The sequence below is a fragment of the Heterocephalus glaber genome, unplaced genomic scaffold (genome assembly GCF_053883595.1).
Source record: "Heterocephalus glaber isolate CG9 unplaced genomic scaffold, H.glaber_assembly_v1.0 deba00000943, whole genome shotgun sequence".
NCBI classification, from domain to species: domain Eukaryota; kingdom Metazoa; phylum Chordata; class Mammalia; order Rodentia; family Bathyergidae; genus Heterocephalus; species Heterocephalus glaber.
In genome coordinates, this window is record NW_028258175.1 from 6,646,610 (window position 1) to 6,671,308 (window position 24,699).

Consider the following 24,699-nt stretch of genomic DNA (forward strand, 5'->3'; position numbering starts at 1 on the left):
CGCTGGTTCAGATACAATGTAACCAGGTAATAGAGAGTGGAGTGGACAGGATGAGTTGATGGAGACCCATCTAAAGAGGAGCCACTTCTTTCCAGCTGACTGTCAACAAGCAGGAATATTGTCCAATGTGGTCTGAGTCTGCCATTTTTCAAGATAAGCCAGAAATGTAATTCTGGAGGTATGTTTTGATTTTTAAGTTGGCACCCAATACTTTTTTTTTTTTTTGCCTCAAATGCCATGTGAGCCAAACAAACTTCTCTGGGCCAAATAGCCAAGCACAGCGTTTGCTGTGTTTGGTATGGGGGATAAAACTCAGGGTAAATGACAGTAAAAGTCAGAATGTGTTTAAGCGAGAACTTACCTCCTGGAAAATAAGTCTGGAATAATCATCTTTAGGGTCGATATGAGAAGTGAAGGGTAGACTATTAAATAGTCTTTTACTTGGGTTTATCTTTAGGGCTGCCATTTGACATCCTAATGCTTGGTTGACAAATCACAAGGCTGTCCTACTTCTGTGTGGAGAGCAGATTTACAAGCCAGGTTGTGAAATTTTCATCTCCGTATCTGCTGTGCTACTGGTCTTTGGGTACCTAAAGCGTGCGATCCCATTTCCATCAACAGTAAACAGAGTGTCTGGAGAAGAGCAGGCACCCCCTGAAATCATTACACTGGCGCTCGAAGAAATGTTGGTCTGCCTGGTCACTCCCCCACAGGGCAATCTGAGGCCTGTTTGCGCCTCCCAGGTGGGCCTATCCTGGCCCTGGAAATGTATCCTTGTGCCTGCCAACCTCAGGGTCTGAGCCACACAAGTTTCTGCCCCATGTGGTGTTGCCACTAGCAGCTACTATTGATGTAGGAGTCTTCTTGAGTTCCCTGGGACCTTCCATAGCAAACCCAAGACACCATGTGGATAAAAGGGTACTGTACCAGGTTCATTCATCTGGCAAATATTTATTAAGCATCTACCATGTGCTAAGTACTGATCCAGAGTGCAGTGGTAGACTGAATAGAGGAGAAAAAAACGTCTGCCTTCATGGATATTGTGTTGTTATGGGGAGATAGACAATAAACAAGATGAATACATAAATTTTCTAACAGTTAAACCATGTTAGATGGTTGTTAAGTCCTAAGTGAAAAAATAAAGCAGGGAAGGGAGTGAAGAAGGAGTGGTTCATGAAGGGAGGTTTAAATTTTGCAAAAGGTGGCTGGAGAAGACTCCCTAAGATGGGGATGCTTACGTGAAGACATAAGGACAGTGAGGAGGCTGGGCACCAGTTTCCTGAGAGCTAGCAGTCAGGGTGTGGGGGGGGGGGTGCGGGCACACAGCCCCAAGGTGGATGCCATTGGTGTATTCAAGGGACAACAAGGGAGCCAGTGTTGTGGAGGGCATCAGGAGAGGAAGTCACAGAGACAAAGGGAAAGAAGTAGGGTGTGGAAGACCTTGAAGGTTGTAGAAGGACATCAACATTTGCTCTGAATGTGACAAAGAGGAGTGACGTGATCCAACTTCCTCCTGCTGTGTTGGGGGCAGACAGATGAGAGAGAAGGGTACAAGCAAGAGTGAGTCAGGCTGTTGATGGTCATTTACAAAAGAGACGATGGTGGCTGGACCAGGAGTAGGTAAGACTCCATCAGATTCTGGAGACATCCAGATCCTTGAACGCTTGATTATTACAGGGGTCAAAAGCTGCACCCTGCAGTCCAGTGTCCCACGTTCATTTCATGTTTGCCACTTACTCTCTTCAACACTAAGCAAGCTGTTTAGACTTTCCAGCAATCCCCTTTCTTCACCTGTTAACTCAGGTGTATTCCCAGTTGTACCTATCTTATAGGTTCAATGTGAGATAGTAGGAGTTAGCTTACATAATACTTCACAGCAAGTGCTCAATACACAACAGCTACTTTTGTACAATTTCCCCACCGGGAATCTCCCCATTGAGAATCTCCCCATTGAGATTCTGAGGCTTTGTCTACAACCTGGGCTAGATCACAGGTTAGCTCCCTGGTCTACCTAGAAGGTTCCTTTAAAAAAGATTGGCCTATAGTTCTATTTTTGGTTGGCTCCTTTTTTTGTTTTAGAATCAGGGTAATGCTTGCTTCCAGGAGTGACTTTGGGAGTTCTTCTTCCCTTTCAATTTCATTAAAGAGTTTGAGGAGCTCCTTTCGCTAATTAGATCCCTGATCTAAATTAGGAGGTTGAAGATCTTGAATTTTTTATACAAGGTATGCTTCACAGTCTTGAATCAGGAAACTGAGCCTCAGGCTAGCTAAGTACTTATAATTTGCAAAAACCTGCCCGAGATTACAGAACTAGAATGTGACAAAGCTGGATTTGAACTCACAACTGGTGGGTGCTAAAGCCACACCTTTCACTATGATACAAGTGCTGGAAGGCCTTCTGCAAAAAGATTTGTCCAGTAGACCAGACAAGGATGACCTCGATCTGAAAACAAAGTGTGAATCAGCTCTGTCTCTTAGGGTTATTTTACAGGGACCTGCTTCTCCAGTGGCACCAGGCTGTTCTTGCAACAAAATAAATCCCACTTGCAGCTCTTGCTGTTTAATGCCTGTTAGAAAAATGCTAATTTCATTGTAGGTCCCACTGTTGTTCAGATGTACACAAACAGGTCTATCACAAATGCGCAAGGGACGGCATTTATAAGTGATTCTCTCATACTCTCCACCAGCACAGTGGAGCCTCCTAAAGCTGCTGTTTCATTAATGGGCCATCTTCATACTTGTTAATGTCTAATTACTGATGCTAATGGGTCCATGTATTTTAAAAATGAAATTATGAGTTTTATTCAATTAGGAAAAGCACTTGATAAACCGCTGAATAAATTCAGCAAGGGACACAAAGGGCTGGTAGTTAAACAGGCACCCCCCAGCTCAGGGGAATCTCAGAATGCTGCAGCAGCAAAATTAACTCCAAAAAGAAACAAATCAATGCCGGAATTGTAAGAGGGAGCACAGGCATGCATGAATTCATCTTTAGATTAACAACAGTCCTGGGCAGGGCCCGGGCTCAGAAATGGAACTAAAACTTAACTGCTGCGGACTTTAAAGTATTTCCTGACTTTGCATTCTCTGGCTGATATACATGGAAATAACACAATGGATAAAGCAAAAAAAAAAAACAACAAAAAAAACAACGTATATAATTCCACATGCAGAGATAAGCACTACTCACAGTGTACTGTATATTCTTCCAGACACTTCTTTCCATTTGTGTATGTTTTTGAATGTGTGCATGTATACTATTTTTCAAAACACAAATAGAGTTGGGCGTGGTGATGCGTGCTTGTAATCCCAGCACTCTGAGAAGCTGAGACAGGAGAATCACAAGTTCAAGCCCAGCCTGGGCAACGTAGTGAGAAACCCTGTTTCCAAAAAAAGGCTGGGGATATAGTTCAGTGTGAAGGTCCTGGTTTCAATCCCCAGTACAGAAAAGAGAGGGGGTGGGGGGAAGAAAAATCTGGAATCACATTAAATGAATGTACCATTATGAGATTTTTCTATACCTGATTGTATATCATGGATAATATTCCATGTGAACAGTTTACACCCATTTACTTCATCTTTTCAAACAGTTGTGTAGTATTCCATACCAATCTTCTATACAAGTGTCTGTTTGCATTTTAATATTTAAACGAAATTATATTAAACATTCCTGAGATTACCTATGTAAATACTCTTTATTTCCTTGAAATCGTTTTCTAAAAACAGATTCTGATGCAGGGGATTTAGCTCAGTGGTTTCGCCTTCTGCTGCGCAAGCGTAAGGACCCAAGTTCGATCCCTGGTACCAAAAAATAATAATAAAAATAAAAACAGATCCTGGGTGTGACTTAGTCGGAGGTCTTGCAAGAAAGCAGCCAGATTTCCTCCCAGAAGATTATTGCACCAATTGACACACAGTGCGGCCCTGCGTGGGGATCTTTCTCTTTTTCCAACTTCATAGGTGAAAAAATGCTCCCTTTATTTTCCGTCATCTTTTCTGACTACTGAATCGAGTATTTCTTCTTTCCTTTGTTAACTGTCTATTTGGAGTTTTGCCCATATACATGCTCTTTGCTCAGCTTGCTTCTTGGGATGGTTTTTTTTTTTTGGTACTGGGGATCGAACTCGGGTCCTTGTGCTTGCGCAGCAGGCAGTGAAACCACTGAGCTAAATCCCCAGCCCTGTCAATTCTTACTCATATGCAGTACATCTTTACAAGTTAAGGATATCTAAACCTCAACTTTGTGTGTTCAGAATCTCATCACTGCTTTGCCTTTATGATTTTTAAAATATACAGATCTTTTACATTTTAGTATTTCATAGTTTCACATTTTTATTTAGGCCAATTTCTTAGTCTTTTCCTTGATGTTTTCTGTCTTGGGTGCCATGCTTAGACAATTTTCATCCTTCCATAAAGTATAAAGTCATTTGATTTTTAACATGTGACTCTGTAATCATTTTGAGACTGATTTCGTTCTATATGAGGGAAGAATTCTTTTCCAAATGGTTATCCCGTTGTCCTAACATTATTGGTTGAATATGTCTTTTCTACTGATTCAAATGCCACCGTTTTATATTAAATTCCAAAAATCTATAGAATTTTTCTATGTCACTGTTTTTTATTTCTCTGTTCTCTTTCTCTGTCTTTCTTTCCCTCCCTCTCTCTCTCTCTCTGAGATCTGGAGACTGAATCTAGTTCCTTACACTGAGCTACATCTCCAGCCCTTTTTATTTATTTATCTTTGAGGTCTGGTCTCTCTAAGTTGCCAAAGCTGGGCTCAAGCTTGTGACCCCCTCTCTCAGTCTCTTCCCAGAATACTCTGGTCATAGGCATCACCACCACGCCAGGCTTAACCAGCTTTTCTTTAGAAGCCTTGTACCGCTCATCATTACACACTTATATTATGCTTTAATATGATAATCTCCCTCTCTAGTTCAAAATATTCTCCACTGTTCACACTCATCTCCAGTTAACTTTTCAGGTAAACAATTTCTTTTAGTTGCATTTTCTACTTTATTGAGTAACAGAACAAATTGATTTGAAGATAGTTGACATCCAGACACTTTCCACTTATTCAGGTCATTTGTTTACATTATTGGGTAATGTTTTATAATTTTCTTCACACAGATTCTTCCTGCATATTTGTTTTAAATATTTAACATGTTTGTTTCAGTTGTAAATAAAACTTTTCCAATCCTCTCACATACACAATATTTCCTAAGTAGTTATTATGTGTGTGGGTACATGTGTTCGCCCCTCTACCAAATTAAAAAAAAATAATGCAAATGACTTTCAGAGATTATCACGTTTTAGAGATTATCACTGATTGGATATATATTTATAGAGCACCAAGTATGTGTCAGGCAGTGTGAAGAGTACAGACACGACAGTGTGTTGGACTGGTTAATATGCCAACTTTTATATATAGTCACTGACTTATTTTTTCCTCTTAAATCTCAACTCTCAGTGTGGAAAGAACTGTACAGTACTTTAAGTTAGATCACACTTTCCATGAACAGATCCATACATGCAAACGTTGCATTAACTAAAACTAATTTTAAGTGGTCTTTTGTTTCGGATCAGATCTGTCAACAAATTCTTCTCATTCAGTTGAAAATATAAAGTAAAAGGCTTTATTATCTACCAAACTCTTAATTGGTCCTAATACTTGATTTTCTCTTGTTTTGCAGGCAGACAATACTATTATCTGTCAATTGTGAAAAAATATGATTTCTTTCCAGGATTTATTTGTATTTTCTCCCTTTTCTTATCTTGTTGCATTGGCTATAGCCTCCAGAATAGTAAGAAATAACTGTTGTCATGTTTTTCTAGGCCTTAAATGTTGCCTTAAGCAAAATATAAGAAGATAGGCAGATGCTCTTTATTACATGAAAACCTATTCTCTTACCCTAATTTAGAAATGATAATTGTTTTTGGAAATGACCATTAACTTCCATCAGTGCCTAATTTAAAATTCATCCAACTGAATGTGCATTTTCCCCTCTGCTGGCCCACTACCAGAATTTTAATTGTATTACTGGGCACCCTAGTAACAAAACATTGGTGGCATTCTTGGAAGAAATCCTACTGGATCATAATACATTTGTCCTATGTTCTCTAGATGCAGATTTCTCTTTGCTAATTTAGTTCGATGCTATTTCCCTCCTGTATTATTTAGACTTTCTGCATGTGTGTTCAGAGTTTGTTATCAGGGCAATCTAGTTACTTGCTAATAAAATAAACAGGGAAGTATTTTTTATTAATGTCTGGAAGAAGATAAATAGCCTAGTTCCTTGAAGATTTGATTGAACTCATACAAAAAATCTTTTTCGTCTAGCAACTTTTTAAAAATACTAATTTTAAGTACGCCCATGGTTGTTGGAATAGTCTCTGTCAGTCTACTTTTTCTCAAGTCAACTTTTTTTTCTAAAAAAAATCTCTTTAAATGAGGTTTTACCTCCTATTCAATATAACTTTTTAAAATATCTGCTTTTTTCTTTATAATATAATGTGGATTTGAGTTTCCCCCCTTCCTTCCTCTCTCCCTTCTTTCCTTGATTTACCTAACCTGAGATCGGTCTGTTTTGTTGTTCTAGGCATTTAGTTTTACTTGTTAATTACAGTGTCCTGAGAGCCACGCCCCTAGAAGCAGCACGTCCTCACACTGTGTGCACTCAGTCACTAGAGTGGATCTGCTCTGGACCCTGCTTGGCTCGTCTCCCTTCCGGTGAACACCTTTGTCAGCCACAAGACAGTCCTGGCAGCCACATGTGTGCTGAAGAACCTGCACCTCCTGACCTGGACCAGATCAGCTATGGACATTTGGCTCAAGCTACGGCAGTCAGATCTCTCCTGAACTCGGACCTGCGAGTCAGACGTGCAAGTTATTCTAGTTATGCTAGTTAATGTCTACCATTTGCTCAAGTGGATAATTACTCCCTTGGTTCCTGACTGTGGTTCTTCGGAGGCTCTGCACTTCTTATTCCCTGCAGTAACCTTGTAACTTTATAACAACCCCTCTTTCTGTTTTATGTAAATTTAATATATTTCTGCTGTTCACAACCAGATGATACTCGATGAAGACAGTTACTGAGGGTCTGACATCTTTCACATCACCTTCTCCAGTAGGAAAAGTCACTGACTGTACTGGTGCAACCCTGACTACAGAGACAGTGTGGACTGCCTGACTGCCCAGCCCTCTATATTGTTAGTTAAATTTCTATGCTATCTTGAGGCTTCAGTTTCCACCTGACTTGCCAAGAGAATGTTTTTTCTGTATCTTGGAGGTGATGCTGTTATGAGCTCCAGGGAGGGGCTTTCACATAGAGAGAGAGAGAGACCCTTACAAAACTCAATATAGGAAGGAACTATGAAGCACTGAGTATAGGGAACTGCAGAGGATGAAGGGAAAGGGTGGTGGGTATTTTCCAGAGCTTCGGGATTCGGAAGAACGATAGATTACACTAACATAGCCAGAATAGCTTTCTCTCACTGGGACTTCTGACCGCTCCCTGTGTGTGTCCTGTCATCAGTGGTGGCTTGCTGAACCAGAGGCAGTGCAGCAGAACTGGTAACTTCCAGCGTATCCAAAGGATGGGTCCTAGCTTGAGAAGTCAGAGGTTTTGAGGGCTTCTGGAAGGGAGAGGGCCATTGAGTCAGGTGTGTGTGTGTGTGTGTGTGTGTGTGTGTGACAGAAGTGAGATGGCTGTTTTTATGAACATACCCGTGACAATAAGAAACAGCTTCTGGCCCCAAAGTGACAAATAGGCAATAACATCTAAGACATTGGGTCTCAGAGAGCCACATTCAGGAGGCACATCATCCTCAAATACTGGTCATGAGCTGACATTGTGGAGTGCTGGTGGGGGCACTAGGAATCCAAGAAGCACTCATGGGAGGTCCTTTACTGTTACCAGAGCCTCTCAGGCAACCCAGAAAACAAGGAAGACTAGATGCAGTTGGCTGAATAGTGGACCCCAAAGATTCTAGGAGATCACCCCTGGAACCCGAAACTGGCCTCACTGAGGAAAACTGTCTTTGCAGATATGGTTAGGACCTAGAGTTGGGGAGGTTGTCCTCTACTATTAACTGTGCTGGATGCTGAGGATGTGAATGGTGAACAAAATAGGCCAGCTCCTGCGCTCACGGGAGGCCTTCTGCATCCCTGTGGAGATGTTTCAAACCTTTGTTCTCCACCCCATCTCACACCCCTCTTGGCTGGTGACCATGCTCGTTACTGTACCTGGACATATGATATGCACCAGCCATACTTTGCCCGTCTCCCAAGCCAGCAGAAGTGACGAGCATAGTGACATCCCAGCTGAGTCCCAGATGAGAAGCCTGGTTCTCCAGCCAGGCCCCTGGGAATGGTTCCTCACCCACAAGAACAGCGGTGGAAGTCACAGAAAATTTGTTTTGAGTGCCAGTGATCCTGTAGTCCAGGGTGGGTAAGATCAAAGGCTGTGGATCTAGGTAGGTAAAATGAATGGGTGAGACAAGGATGGTGTAAGGAGATTGATACGGAACAGCTGGAAATGCAAGTGTAACGGGTGCCTAGTTAGTCTGCCTTTAAAACACTGTGGGAGGCCAATCAAACCACTTCAACAAATCCACAGGCCTCTTCTAGCCCACAGTCTACCAGTTGGCAACCTTTGCTGCTGATTCTCATCAAAGCCTGCCTGGTGCATGACACACACACCCACACTGTGCCTTCAGATCCTAGAATGGGCATGCCTAATTGGCCCGTTGCTGCAGCCATTCATTTATTTATTCATTCCACAAGTGTGTATTAAGCACCTATGAAATGCAGGGCAGTCCACTCAGCATTAAGGCAACAGTGGTAAATGAACCAGAGAAAAGGGCTCACACTAACACTGCTCACCTTCCCGAGGTGGGGGTGGGGGTGAGGGGTGAGCAGTGGAAACCGAGTAAGTGAATTTGCTTTTGTTCTATGGAGAAAGTAAACAGGAAAGGAGTGGCTATTTTAGATGAGGAATGACCCCTCTCACGGGATATACTGGGCTGAGGTTTGAATGGTACGAGGAAGCCAAGACTGGGGAGCAGAGGACTCCAGGAAATAAATGCAAAGGCCCTGACCAAGAAGCAGGTCAGAGGAGTCTATGGCTGGAGTGTGGTGAGAAGGGTCGGGGCGGACACATGGCCACTGAGGTCTGCAGTGGTCCTACCACGTAAGAACCAGAGGCCAAGGCAAGAGGCTTGCAGTTGATTATTTTAAATTCCCATGGTTCTTAGATCCCCAGCTCTGGATCAGGAGTCATATTCCCTCTAGTTATCATGCCCTAGACATTTCTTATGAATACCTCTCTGTGCATCACTGGTGATTCAGACAACGGCTCCATGCCCTCAGAAGGGGAGAAGGAGACTGGCCTCAGAACTGCACCCCTTCCCGGTCCCTGCTGCCTCATTGCCCACTGCCACGCTGGGCCTTCCAGGCCCCTCGGAAACCAGCCAGCTCCCCAGCAGCACAGCGTTTCTGTGCTGCTGGCAGCCAACTGCACTCAGCTCTTGTTCACATGCAGCAGAGCAGCTGCCCCAGGCAACAAGCAGAGAGCAGGGTGAGGAGACCAGCTCAGGTGGCCAGGGTCTCATTAAGGACCTTGGGAACCGTGTGTGACCATTTATAGACTGTGGTTACCTAGACATATGCAGCCATAGTTATACATACATCTATCTGTAATATGTATATGTGTATACAAATGACAGACACATACACATGTATGATAGCACATAGCACATGGTGTAATACATACAGCACTATATGTAATATATAGACATATACATAAATGATACACAAGACAGTAATATATAGTGTATGATATATAAATGATGTATATAACCACACATAGGTGTATATATGTGAATATATACAGATACATGCTGTCTATGAAATATATAATTTGTATACACGGCTCATATATATATGATCACATATGGTACACCCATGTAACTATGATATATAATAGCAAGTTTTTTATATATATATATATGACAATGGTTATTTCATTCATGCCTCCCCTAAGTATTTCCTAAGAACCCACAGTTCTGTGAAGTAGTTCTCGATGGTGGAAATTGCAGCAGTACGAAATAGATGCCAATTCCTGCCTGGGGGGGAAGCATAAAGCCCTACAAGAAGTAAATGATACAGTAAAAATCGTAACTACTGCTAGAAAATTAAAGCACCAAAGCGAGGCGAGACTTCCGACGTGTGCGGGGAGAGGGAGCTGCGATGTTTCTCAGCTTTACGTCTTGTTAGCCGTGTTTGCAGCAGCCCCTGGGGAGTTGGTCATGCACACCACGCATCTCAACCCCTTCTCACCCCCTCCTCTACTCCCTCCTCTTATCTCTTGATCCTCTTGCCTTGTGAAAGAGATCTCTCTCCCTGCTTCCTATTATCTGTCTTTTATTTTGCTCTTTGATTTTGGGTTTCTCATATAAGAGAAACCCTGTGATATTTAAGCCTGTGTGTCTGATTTATTTCCCCTAACATCATGGATTCAGGATGTATCCATTTTCCTACAAATGATGCAAGTTTATTCATCTTTATGGCAGAGTAGTACTCCATCGTGTATAAATACATTTTCTCTATGCGTTCATCTGTGGTTTTTTTATAAATATTTTAATATTAAATTTATTGAGACATCACGAGATTAATACACGTGACCTTTGGCCTCTACAATTGCAAGAGGTGGTCAACGTGGTGGCCGTGAGTTTCCAGATTTTTTTTTTTTTTTTTTTCAGAACTCAGGACTTTGCGCTTGCCAGGCAGGTGCGGTGCCACTGAGCTACATCCCCAGCCCTCTGTTCATCTGTGGATGGACATATAAGCTGCTTCCAAGATTGAGCTATTATGAGCTGTGCTGCTATAAACATGGGTATACATATATCCTGTGATATGATGTCTTTAATTCTTTTGGAAAGATACCTAGAGGGAAATAGCAGGGCCTGCAGTTGCAAATAGAATTGTTACAGTCTCCCTGTCTTTGAAGCAGAGATGTGCACAAAATAGGAAAGCAAGCACAAGCCACATGCGTAAAGGGGGTGGGGAGAATCCGGGAGATGAGAAGATGCAAAGGCTCTGTGGCAGGGCCCATAAAGGGGGCACTGTGGCCAGGCGGCAGGTGGACAGAGGCCGATGGCGCTGCGGGGCCCTGGGAGGCTCTTCCGGTCTGCACCCACTCCACCGCCACCCTCTCGTGACTTGCTCCAACCCTGCCTTCCCACCGAGTCTCAGCTCCACCATGGCCGATCTGAGAAGCCCTCAGGGGCCTGGCCAGGTCAAAGTGGCTCTTCCACTTCACAGTTAAGCGCAGCCTTTCATACTGCCTGCGCCCTCATCTCACACTGCTCAGTTAACTGCTGGACATGAATGTTCGCAGGTTTCCTTCGGCATAAATCACAGCTTACAGATTGCTGAAATTTCCATCAGCGGGAATTTTGAAGGCAGAGACAGAGACTTCCTACCGGACAGACTAAGAAACGAACTTGGGCAGGTGAGAGCTAGTCTGCTTCACGTTGAAGACTTTGAGACAAGAGAAGGGTGTGGTGGATTCTTTTATTTTTTATTTTTTATTTTTTTTGGTACCAGGGATCAAACTCAGGACCGTGTGCTTGCGAGGCAGGCAGCGGAACCACTGAGCTAAATCCCCGCCCCGGGTGTGGTGGATTCTTAACCCAAACCCCATAAAAGATGCAAGTCTGGCCACTGTAGTACTGGAAAGAAAAGTGAATCATAAATTATTGATTCAATTACATTTTCAGCAAATAATAACAGAACATGTACTACATCCAGTTATCTTGCCTTCTGCAAATTGGTGAGTCCTTCCTACCTTTCCCAAAGTGTCCCCTTTGTGCTAAGAATTATTAGAGGCTGTCTGCACCCTTCACAGTAAGAGTAAATTGTACTATGAGTACTGCAAAAATACTTTATACTTGTCTCCAATGTGGAGTTTTTGGCTGGGAGAATGGAGCAGGGAGACTGGATTACCAAAGTAAGGACAGGTGGTTTTTATCATCTTTCTGATTAGCAAGGCTTTGATTTTTCTTTATTATACTGATACAGTACTTAGTGATCCATATTTTGAGTTTATCATGCACATTACCCCAGAGAAGCCCAGCAACGGGGCCATTCTCCTCATTTTACATGGTAAAAACCAGCTCAGAGAGGTAAAGAGACATAAAGTCAAACAGTGCTAAGCAGGGACCTGAACCCAGCTGTCTGACTGTGAGTTTAGTCCTTCCTACTCTAACCTCTTTACTAAACTGACTACCTTCTCAGAATAGCTCACTCTCTCTCAGACAAAAGAAACTGGTTGCAAAATAGGCCTTTCTAGAATTATATTTGTAATAATATAGTGATCTAATTATCCCATACATCATCATTTGGGAGCATAAAACATCTTGGTTGTCTCAGCAGATGAGTTTTCTAGTAAACACACAAGCACAATCCCTACCACCAGCATGTATGTGTATGCATCTTCCTCAACAGCTCAGGAGCTCTTCAGGCCAAAGGACAAGTTATCCCTTTATCTCGGGGTCTAGCATAGCTCATGGAACATTGTAGACCTGAGTAAAGGTTTGTAAAATGAATGAATGAACAACAACAGAAAAAAAACATCCTCCTTAATACCTCACAGCTCTCCTTCAGCTCCCCTCCGATGCACGAATGGCTTATTAATTATAGATGGAAATGGAAGCACTGAAACAGAAGCTGATGTGGGTATAATCACACCCTGTGTTTGGATGATCATAAGTAGATTATTAAAAATGGATAAGGCAGCCATAATTGGGCTCCAGCCTACCAGAAATCTTAGAGGAAGCAGATGGAGCATTTGGGCATTTTCTGTGCTTTAATCTAAACCAGCAGGAAAAAAAATTGATTAGAAGATTGTCTTTCACATTCCATTATTGATGTCCGGGATATCATTAGCAAACGGGTCACCCTAAGAGCTTCCCCCAGCACAGAATCAAAGACACAGGGAATCTATTTAGAGAGAGTTAAACTTTGTTGTTTGTCAGGCTGTCTTCAGAGTTTGGGCATTTGGCCAAACTTGTAAGTGAATTTTTCCCTAAACACATTTCCCTTTCATTTTGAAATGGGGCTGGAAAGGAAATTATATCAATGCATTTTCCACTGTTTATGCTTTAAAACCATCTCAAATACTCATCAAGAGGCTATGGAAAAAGTAACGGGGAGGGGACTTTCTTAAAAGAAATCATCAAAAAGCATCTAGCTTGAAGGAAGATGATAGTGGTTGATAACAGGTGTGTGGACAGACACAAAGAATATTTTGTGAATAAACAGTTCGTGTTTTCCCGGGAAAAAGTTATCCCTGTGGAAATTAACAGTATTATTTTCATCACTATACTTTACACCAGGAAATCACACACCAAGTTAGGGGAATAAGATCTGATGTTTTTACACAAGGTATCTTTCAGCCCCTCTAAGCCACAATACTCCTCATTTATAAAGTGCAGGTGACACTAACACACCTGTGGAGGTGTTAGAAGGATTCTGTGGCATAGTTACACAGGTCCTGACTTGCTGTGGCTTGACTAAGGATTTTTCAACTTTATGATGGTGTGAAAGTGATACACATTCAGTAAAATGCACTTTGAATTCTGAAGTTTTATTTTGTCCTGGGATGGGGATATGTGGCGACATCTTCTTCTGGAATGCTGAGCAGTGGCAGGGAGCCGAAGTGCCTGGTTAGCCACACCACCAACAACCAATGTGAACAAACAATGTGCAGCCCCACACTATTGCTAAGCTGGGATGTGCAGTGGGCTAAGAATAATGCAAGCATTTGTGAGTTACTATATTTTCAACTTACAGTGGGTTTACTGGGACATAACATCCCAATAAACATCATCTGTAACCAGAACACACAGAATAGCACCTCGTGTTTATTATAGGTAGCAGTGAATGGAAGGTTTTTGATCAAGCTTAAACAGCATCCCTTGGAAATGTTTTAATTCTTCCCACTGAACACCCACAGACTTCAAATCTGGGAGTGGCCACACTTTCAGAACTGACCCAGCTCCACTCTCCCATGGAAAGGCCCAGAGAAGAGATGAGACACACTCAAGGCAGAGGAAAATATCAAGGCTAGAATGTCAGCTTAGGTTTCTGCTGGCAAAGGGCTGCTTCCTGGCGGTGCTCTGAGGTCACGGCAAACTCGGTGACACATCAGCTACCAAACAGGAGTAGACACGGACCCCACCTGCTCCTCCAGAGTCTAAGCCACAGCCCCAGGAATGGACTTCGCTACTCCTTCCCATCAGAAATGCTCAAAACCAAGAAGGTCGAGGATGAGAGCTGAGTTTCTTAGTGGAAGTGTATGTTTTGCGGGCATCCAGGGGACAGGAAACATGTTTAAGTTTCGCATTACCGATCACACATTAGCAATGAGATTGCTATTTCTGAGAAAAGACCGAAGAATGAAAACTTACAAACTTAAATATGCAAAAATAATCTGAAGAAACAGCGTCGGGACTGGCAGCTGAAGGAAAAATATCCCAGGGACCAGAACCTCCACATTTTTTAGCTCTGACAGGCAAAATGCACCTCCTTTTTGCTTAAACTAGTCTGGGCTTGTTTTAAGTCACTTGTATACAAAAGTTGCAAGCCCTGCCAGTGGCCCCTGATTTAAGGGGCAGGCTTAGCAGTGACAGGGGAGCAGAGACTGACAAGGCTCATCTGCAGAGCCTCATCTGCTGCCTGCTGAGGTCCTCTGGAGTTCAGGAGCTGAACCAGGGCCTTCTGGTGTTTGGGAAGCAGCAGAGTCCTGGCAGGGTTAGGTGGGAAGGGGCAGTTCCCCAAAGTGGCAGGGCTCCCTGGAGAGATGGAGGAAGCTTCCATATGGAGGTGGGGTATGGACACCTGGGGTGCTGAAAATCTGCCATGCTGGCCTTGTCAAACATAGGTAAGTCACAGCCCGAAGCTGGGACTGTCTGTGGCCTCACCTTCCATCTGCCAGGTCACTCAGTGCCTGAACCTGCAAAATCTTCTAGCTTGAAGTTCATGTGGGAGAAAACTGCTAGAGGAATCCACTGCTTTCTACTTGGAAAAAAAACAAAACCAGATATGGATAAAAGGTTCACCAATTAAAAACAATAAAAAGGGAGGAAATGAAACCTTTGACAAGTGCCTATGTCATAAAACGGGCAGAGGAAAAATGTGCCTTTGAAAAAGATTTACTACAGGAAATAGAAGTAAATTGCCACAGCATTTCCTTTGAGCTCTCAAAAAACGGTTTAAAAATGCAGCCTACATGAAACTAAAATATAGATGAGATGAGAAGACAAAGAGATGAAAATAATTATGGCGTAGAGGCAGAAACAAATTAAGCCATTTAAAATACATTTGATACAGTAACAGCTAAGTTAACAATGTAGCAAAGCAACTCAGTGAGAATGAGGACAAGTTAAAGAAGGTTCCACAGGATTCAGAAGAAAAGAGTAGAGGTGAAAAGAGGAGAGATGAGAGATAGTGAAGACAGACAATGTGAATATACAGCACATAGAAAATGGACCTTTGAGCTCAACATATCAAAACAAATGCAATAGAAATAATATTCAATATGAGAAAAATGTTTCTGAATTAAATAAAAATCTGTGACTGTGTTCAGAAGAGTACAAATCATATGAGAAAAAATTCATGAAGGGATCAAACCAATACAAGCATACTGGTAAAGTTCTAATTTCAAAGAAAAGAACTTTAAAAAACACTCAGGGGAAAAGCTTATAAAGAAAGAAGTAAATCAGCCTCACCTCAGACTTCACCTGTGTGGCATTAGACATCAAAGACAATGTCATGTTTTGAGGGTTCTGGAAGCCCGCACCCCCAGCATTCTGTACACACAGACAAACTGTTGCTCACAGAATCAAGAAAATATTCTCCAATATTTGAGGACTCAGAAAGTTTAATAGTCTGTGCCACCGAAATAAGGATCTAGCCAACCATCAGCTGACTCAAAATACAACTGTGAGACCACATGCCCATGCTGATGACTTGAGAAGCTGGATGACATGGATGGTTTTCTTGGAAAAATAAATCATCAAAATCACCATAAATCATCAAAATTGACTAAAGGAAAGTCAACTTGCTTAGACCATTAACTGTGCCAGGTTTCCTGCCTGACCAGACAACCAGCCTCAGAGGATACCCCAATTCAGTGGATTTCATTTGTTTCGGCTGCCAGCATTGGGTAGATGCCTTCCATGGCACTCTTGGGCTCAGGGCTGCTTTCTAGTCTTGCGGGAAGCCCACGTCCATGCTGGTTCCTGCTCTGGTTTCTCTGCCTGTTTGCAGAGGCAGAGATGGGAAGAATGAGCTGCCTTCCATGGTACCTTCTGCCAGTCTCGTCTCTTCTGTACTGCTGTTGTCGATTCCTTCAGGTTTCTACCATACACATGAAACCATTTCTAGTACAGTTTGACTTTTCCTTATCTAAAACGCTTGCGATCCAAAGTATTTCCGATTTTATTATTTGGGACTCTTTGCAGATACACAATGAGATGTCTTGGGGATGGGATCCAAGTCTAAATAGGAAATTTATGTTTCTTTATACATCTTTCATATCAAGAAGATGAAGTCAAGTATAGAATTTCCCACCTGGGAGTGTTTTGGACTTTGGAGCATTTCAGACACTGGGTGTTTGGATTAGGGAAATTCAAGCTGTGTCTACATGGCAGAGCAGATTCTCCTCCTGTTCTGTTGTGCTGGCCACTGTCTTAGTGGGAAGGGAGATGCTGAGGGGAAGACATAGATGCCTGTGGGAAAGTGCCCATCATTTCTGGAAGTCTTTAATTTCCTCTTTTACCCATTCATGACTGTGAAACAGCAGCGGCAGAAATTTTACCAAAGTCTTCTTTTTCTCTGTGGAAGAAGCCATTCAGACATCTTTTTGTTGTGATCTCTACAATAATTTTTTGCATAGCAAGATTACCTGTCCATTGCAGGGTTCATAAAACTGAGTCTGGGCTTTTTTTTTTTTTTGGTACTGGGGATTGAACTCGAATCCTTGCGCTTGCCACTGAGCTAAATCCCCAGCCCCAAGTCTGGGCTTTTTTGGTTTGTTTTTCTTCTGAGTAAATTTTAAACTAAAGTCTTTCTTTCTTTCTTTCTTTCTTTCTTTCTTTCTTTCTTTCTTTCTTTTTTTTTTTTGTTTGGTACCGGGGATCAAACTCGGGTCCTTGAGCTTGCACAGCAGGTGGCGAAACCACTGAGCGAAATCCCTGGCTCTAATGTATTAATTTCTTAAATAGTTATGGACATATTTGAGGTTTCTGCTTTTGTTGAGTTTTGAGCAATTTATTCTTCCAGGAAATCAAACACAAGTTTTCCATGTATTTGTATAAAATTTGTTTCTGTTCTTTTCATATTATAGATCAAATATCAACTGTATATGTCTGTGTCCATTTTTTCACTCCTAATAGTATTTATGTTTTCTTTTTTTCTCTTCTTGTGAGTTCATGCAGAGGCTTACCAACATTATTAGTATTTTCAAAAAAAGGCAAGAGGACCAAAAGATAGAGGAGAAGGGGAAGAAAAAATTAAGATGTGTTATGTACATGTTCCAACACCCCTCCGGAAATGTAATCATGATGCACTATAAACATGTACTAATAAAAAATGAAACTTGAGGGGCCAGGGATTTAGCTCAGTGGCACCACACCTGTCTTGCAAGGTCCTGAGTTCGATACCCCGTACCAGAAAATAAAATAAATAAATAAATAAATAAATAAGACTTGCAAAAAGAGAATAAAATCAATACAAAATTGTGTACAGTCATTATCTCTTGTTTATTTCTATTGTCTTCCTTATGTTTTTACATATTTTACAAAAATTTCCCCAGTACTAATTTTCCTCACAATAATACTTGTAATAAAATGATACACTTAAAAAAAAACTAGAAGCTGCAACTCAGTGGTCCCCAACCTTTTTGGCCCAAGACACAGGTTTCTGGAAGACAATTTCCTACACACAGTGCAGGCTGGGGCAGGGAGGGGTTGGGATGATTCAAAGGAGCAGCAACCTAGATCCCTCACGTAGCCCAGTTCACAGCAGGGTTCGAGCTCCTATGAGAATCTAATGCTGCCGCTGACCTGGCAAGAGGCAGAGAGCGCTCAGGCAGTGATTCCAGCATAAATATAGATGGAACTTCACTCAGCTGCCTGCTGCTCACCTTCTACCTTGTAACTCAGTTCCTAACAGGCGTCACACCAGGATCATTCAGTGGAGGAGGGGTGGGGGACCACGTAACAGGGCTGATTTTCAAAACGTGGTTATCTGCAAGCAGCCTGACACAAAGAGACCCATCCTGTAAGATCCTGCAAGATTTCACCTATATAAAGTTCAGAACAGGAAAAAAAAGTCTTTTGCAACAGAAGAAACAGTCTTTTGTGGGGTTCATGATTGTCTGGAAAGTTGGAGGTGACAGAATGTTCTAGATCATGAGCTGAGAAGTGGTGACACAGGTGTACACAGGTGTAAAAACTGACAAGATGTACTCTTTAGACTTGTGTTTTTGTTTTTTTTTAACTACCTGCAAAGTTATGCCTCCATTCTAAAAGACCTTCCAAAGTGGATGTAAAGACAAGCTGATATTAACTGAAATTGCATGTTTTGTAGACAAAAAAAACTATGTATGTTTTTGGTGTTAATTATTCAAAACACAATTCTTTCCTCAGTTTAGTTTGGAACCAAGACTTTGTGTGTGTGTTTTTTTAAAGGTCCTAAGGGATGTGGAGATTTAACAGAGGAACAAAAGTAATATTTTTCATCTCTTCGAAAAAAGCACAGAATGGTTAGCTTCCTTGGGGAATAACAGTGACCGTTAAGGTCTGTGGTCCTGAGGCTGGGGAGCTCGGCAGGAACAAGGAGAGGACCGGCGGAGCTTTTCTGCAGGAGAAAAACCAGTGTTAGCAACCAGCTGCAGAAAATCTTCAAGGTGAGTGAGAAGGGAAGGGGCATGTCATATGAGGCAGAGTCATTAAGGGCTTCGGAAGGCAAGGAGGAGACAGACAGGAAGCTGGAGGGAGGAACCTGCAGGGTCTAAGGCAATACCTTTCTCTCCTGGGGGTCTAAGAACCAGTGAGAATCTGAGTTTAGGCCGGCACAGTGGTGCATGCCTGTACTCCCAGCTACTGAGAGTACAGTAGGAGCACGCATTTGAGGCCAGCCTGGGCAACTTAATGAGATCTTGTCTCAAAATAAGAAAATTTTTAAAAGCTTGGGAATATAACCCAGCGCTCCTTGTGTTCAATCCCCAGAGCCAGTGGGGAGGGGCGGGGGGACTGAACCTATCTGCAGCGCCTCCCACACCTTTGCAAGAGGGAATGGCCAGAGGCAGTGCCAACAGGGAGACTGGGAAGTTTAGCTGGGAGGAACTGTTTATTGTGCTTGCCTCATAAAACATGGTTCTCTCACATCTGCCATTATAGCTGCCATTTATTACCGCAATAATGCTGCATTTAAAACCTCCCACAAAATTCAGAGGTTTCAAATAGCAATCACTTTATTTTTGTGCATGTGTCTAGAGGAAGGGTGGGGGTTTGCTGATCTACACCAGGGCTTCCTAACCTCGGCAAAATTGGCACTTGAGGCAGATAATTCTTTTTTTTTTTTTTTTTAGGAATATCTGAAACTTTTAATCCTTTCTTTACAGGTTACTAGATCACTTTTGATTAAGAAAACTGTAGAAAGTAACTGTCACAAGTCAACTCCAGGTGGTGGCACTTGTCAATTTTCCACAGAGTCCTGCTTTGGGGGGTGTCTGAATGCACTGTTCGGGGTCTCTGCTCACACTTGCTGGAATCATTTGTGGCAGATGTTAGTCCACAGATCACTATTCCCCATATTTCTTTGTAAACTCTTCAGCATTCTTACAGAATTTTTTACGGTCCTTAGAGTATTCTTCAGCTAGGTCAGCCTGGAGAGGTTGCTCGGGCTGGGGGTCGTTCACCAGTGCTATGAGGGACTGGATTACTTGGTCGGTCTTGGTCGCTGGCTTCCAGTTTTCAGCACTAATTACTGGCAGGCAAACCTGTCCTTTTCCATCAGTGTTTGGGTGATAGATCTTTAAATGTGATCTTCGGTGGTTTGAATGGGTACTCTGCTGGAAAGTTGATTTCGATTCTAAAGGCCCCCTTATCATATGGAGGGTTGTCAGGAACAATAAGCCCTTGCCAAGTCAATAAACTAGCTTCATCAACCTGGATGTTACGGAAGTTTTTCATTCCACATTTGCGGATCTCTTCAAGCTCCTTCACCAGCCTCCTGCTGGCCGCCATCTTGGACCTGGTGCTGCTGCTTTCCCAGAATACATTGCTGACCCTCAGACGGATAATTCTTTATTACGGGGACTGCATTGAGGGATGTTTAGCAGCATCCCTGATTTCTACCCACTAGATGCCCATAATACCCTACTGCAAGTTGTGACCACTAAAATGTCTCTAGACATTGCCAAATGTTTTTCAATAGGCAAAAATCACGCTGGATGGAGAATCAGTGGTCCAGGTTGAGTTGAACTGGCTCACTGGGGCTTTGGCTGAAGCTTCAGGTTGGGCCTGGGCCTGTTTCATCTGTCTTCTATCCTTCTGAATCAACTCCCTACCCGGGAGAGCTCTTCTCAGGGGTAATTCAGAAGCACAAGAGAGAAAGTCCAGCTACACAGCCGCATTTCAAAACTTTGATCATATTTTATCAGCTAACATCCCTTTGAGCAAAGCATGGCTCATGGTCAGGCCCGACTGATGGAGTGAGGAAGGAGAGTGCCCCAGTAGAGGGGAGAAGGAAGTAATATTTATGGGATAATAACTGGAACTATCACAGCAATCAACACTGTAATTGGTCTGAACCTATGCTAATCTAGGATAATGTTCTTTACCTTTTATCTTAAGTCATCCTAGAGACGATCCAAGGCAGTAAGTAGGGAGTGGGGAACTCCCATGAGTCAGGAGAAAATGGATCAGATCTCAGAATTCCCTCCTTTAGGAGGATGGATTTTCAGCCTAATTCTTAGACCCATATACAACAGCTGTAACATCAGCCCTTGGTATCTTCAGGATTGACTCTTACAGATTCAACCAACCATGGATCAAAACTATTGGGAAAAAATTGCGTCTGTACTGAACATGCTCGGACATTTTTTCTTGTTGTCATCTCCTAAACAATACAGTATGATATCTATTTATCTAGCACTGATGTTGTGTTCAATATCATAAGTAATCTAGAGAAGATTTCAAGTGTATGGGAGGATATGCGTAAGTTACACATAAATACTATGCCATTTTACATGATAGGTTTGCGCTCCATGGATTTTGCTATCTGCAGGTAGCCCTAGAATCAGTGCCCTGTGGATATGAAGGGATGGCTGTACCACTCCAAAGAGGAGACAGCTGGGCTGCAGTGGAGAAAAAATAATGACTTGGAACCAGACACCTGGGCTCTAGTCCATCCTTTGCCACTTACTGGCTGCTGGATTTGAGGCAAGTCCCTTGATTCCTCTAAGACTTAGTTTCTCATCTATAAATGGAGGCTGAATCAGTTTCTGCTAAATAGTCTTGACTTGTGGGTTGAGTTACATTATGCATAAAATATATACAGTTAATAATCTCCAAGATGGCACCATACGTCCTGTCCCTTCCTTGAGTCTAATTTCCCTTCCCTTGGATCTAGATTTCTCTCAGTGACTCGCTGCATTAATGAGGCAAAAATGATGCTCTGGAACTTCTGAGACCAAGTCTTAAGAAGACTTCAGCTTCTCCCTGGACTTTCTGGAAAATCTCCTTATGAAATCCTCCATCTCAGAAGCCAGCTGCTCTGCTCTGAGAAGCCCAAGCCATTTGGAGAAGCCATGTGTAGTCACTGTGCTTGACAGCCCCAGCCATGTGAGTGACCACATTAGCATTTATCCTGGTGGGATGTCCCATTGATTACAGCCCCAGGTGACATGTGACTGCAACTGTATGGGAGATGTTAAGCAAGAACTTTCAGCTGAGCCACATCATGCATGGAATCACAAGAGATAATAAATTATTGGTTTAATTAACTAAATTTTGGGGTGGCTTATTACATAGCAATAGTTAAGCAGAACAGAGTCATACCATTGTAAGGTATCATTTTCAGGGCTAAATGCCCGGAACAGGACTACATCAATTCATCCCTAGCATAGTTAATAGAATGGACAATTGTGGTTTATGCTTCTCGGTAGACATTGTCCCTCATTCTGCTAATGGAGCAACCTGATGTTGCTTTGGAGAACCACCTTTTCCCTACATGTAGTTTGGGAATGGGCTCCTATATTGGGTTGCCAGTTTTATCTGATAAAAATATAAGCTCTCCTATTGTCATTTTAGTATGGCCATATTACCCAATACAAGGCAACGGGAGTTGAGTCCCAGGATTTGTGGGAGGACCTATTTGAGGGGACCCTGTCTTTTTTGCTGAATTGAGTACTGTGAACTTAGTAAGCATAATTTGAGAATGGAAATAAGCCAGTGGAATCAGATTGCAAGATGGAGTGTAATGGCTTCTGTAGGCCCCTATCAAGCCTTTCCTGAAGCTGTTCCAGGTAGAGATGTAAAGAGGTAAAACATGTTACTATATTCCCTTCTCTACAACTAGAGCTAGACAATGAAATCATCGGCATTCTCCCATCCATACAAGATGAGCTATATCATATCTGTACTGTAAACATTTGAGTAAAAGATTTGTTTTCCCTAATGCATACTCTTAAGTCTCTGGTGGGCTGGCTTATTTTAAAGAGCAAAAGGTCTGAATTGTATTAAAGAGGTAAGCATATATATCTGCGAGCTTCTGTTGGCCAGCACCGGTGAGATACTGTGGCCAACTTCCTGGAGAAGGTGGAGGAGTTCTAACTGCCAGAGAGCAAGACAGTATCTGCTAAAGCTACTGTTTAGGGCACATTACCTGCTTCTTATCTCTCTGGGTGTTTAAAAAGGTGGTGCTGAAGATCATTCCCATTTCCTAGATGAGAAAAACAAGGCATCCAGAGGTAAAAACATCAGCCTGAAGCACAATGAGTCAGTGGCATTGTCCAAAACTGCTGGGTTTAAAATGTTCAAAAAGTGAATGCTTTTAAAGACTCTCAGGTTGAATGCAAGATTTTAGAAAGCAGCTGGATAATTTTATAGCGTGTGTAACCTGCTGCTAAGATGAATGCAATCAATCTAAAGGCCTCAGAAAATCACCACAGTCCATGGTACAGTGTCAGGTTTCTGCACTCGGCAGCAGGCGCGGGGATAATCATACAGCCTCACGTTAAGTTGCGGTCTTTCTAACAGACAGCAGAGAACAAAAGCGAGAGAGAAATATCTTGGAATACTAAGAGTACTTCTCCATGAGACCAGCAGGGGGGAAGGCAAGTGAGAAGTCACAGAGTCCTCAAGACTGAACGCAGAGAAACAGAGCCAGGCAGCGGGAGGCTGAGGCGCCAGAATGGAGAGAGAATTCCTTTCTAGAGGTATTCAAAGGAGGATATTTCACGAAGACACGCAGAAGCAACCCTGATGCCTTTTTTAAAACGCTGTATGAAAGTTCTTTTTTAGCAGAAGCTAAAGCCACCATCTTTTGCTCCAGTCTATGGTGAACTTCAGTTAATTTGTTAAAAAACAAAAAAAAAGACAGCAGAACACCTATAATGTGTTGGATAGTAGAGGAAAAACAATCCAGGAGAAGATACTAATATTTATTGAGTATCTACTGTAGGCACTGTGCTGGAAGTAGTTTATATTTCCTCACTGGGTCCCTGTAACAACTCTGACAGGTCTACTTGCCCTTTTTTTTCCAAATGGGGAAACTGAGGCTCCGAAGATAAAGTGACTTACCTAATAGTCAAAAAGTGGAAAAGGCTCATCTAGCCTCCAAATCCATGCTCTTTCAGCTACATCTTGCTGCAGCCATTTAACAATGAATAAGATGCAATTCCTGCAATTAAAGATCGTCCTAGAAGATGGGGTGGGGGCACAGATTACAATAAGAATTATAGAATTCCAGAAAACACACGAGGCTGACACGATCAGTTAAGAATTCAAGAAGAAAATGAGTCAACTGAACTGATGTGTTCTCCTTCTTATTAACATTGGCTATTGAGAGTTAATCATACCCCTAACTCTAAGGCTCATCTTCACTACTGGTCTCTACACAGCCTCTTTCTTGTGTATTTAGTAATTAATGAATTCATTTGTATCCTCATTCTCCTCCCCTATAGGGAATCCATCCTCATACATTTAATGTGCATCTTTTGGCTGAAGTCTGCTTTTGCGAAATATATACTGTTTTGCTTTGTTTTTAAAAATTTACACAAATGGTATTGTGCTAAATATCTCACGTCTTTTCTTGTGCTTGTTTTTAACTCAGCACTATGCTTTAAAGTCCATCTGCACTGCTTTGCATTCATCCAATCTGCTGATTCTACGTGCTGCAGAGAACTCCATGCTATGTGCCCCACCTTTGCCCACCTACCTTGCCAAGGATGGACATTGAGATGCTCTCCAATTCTCACCATCATGGCTACTCTGCAATTACATTCCATGTCCATGTGTTTTTATGCTGCTTTGTAATAACATCTTTGACCTATATGCCCCAGAGGAGGGTTTCATATGTTTTATTTGACAATCATGTTGACCAGAATTGTCCTGGGCCACCTTTCTATC

At 42.3% G+C, this 24,699-nt stretch overlaps 1 protein-coding gene and 1 pseudogene across 1 annotated transcript in view; both read right to left on the reverse strand.

The window, feature by feature from the left end:
* Hs3st2 (heparan sulfate-glucosamine 3-sulfotransferase 2) overlaps nucleotides 1-24,699 on the reverse strand; it is a 93,532-nt gene that overhangs the window by 39,479 nt on the left and 29,354 nt on the right. The gene's annotated exons all lie outside the window — the stretch shown is intronic.
* LOC101715488 (ubiquitin-conjugating enzyme E2 L3 pseudogene) lies at nucleotides 19,854-20,358 on the reverse strand (annotated as a pseudogene).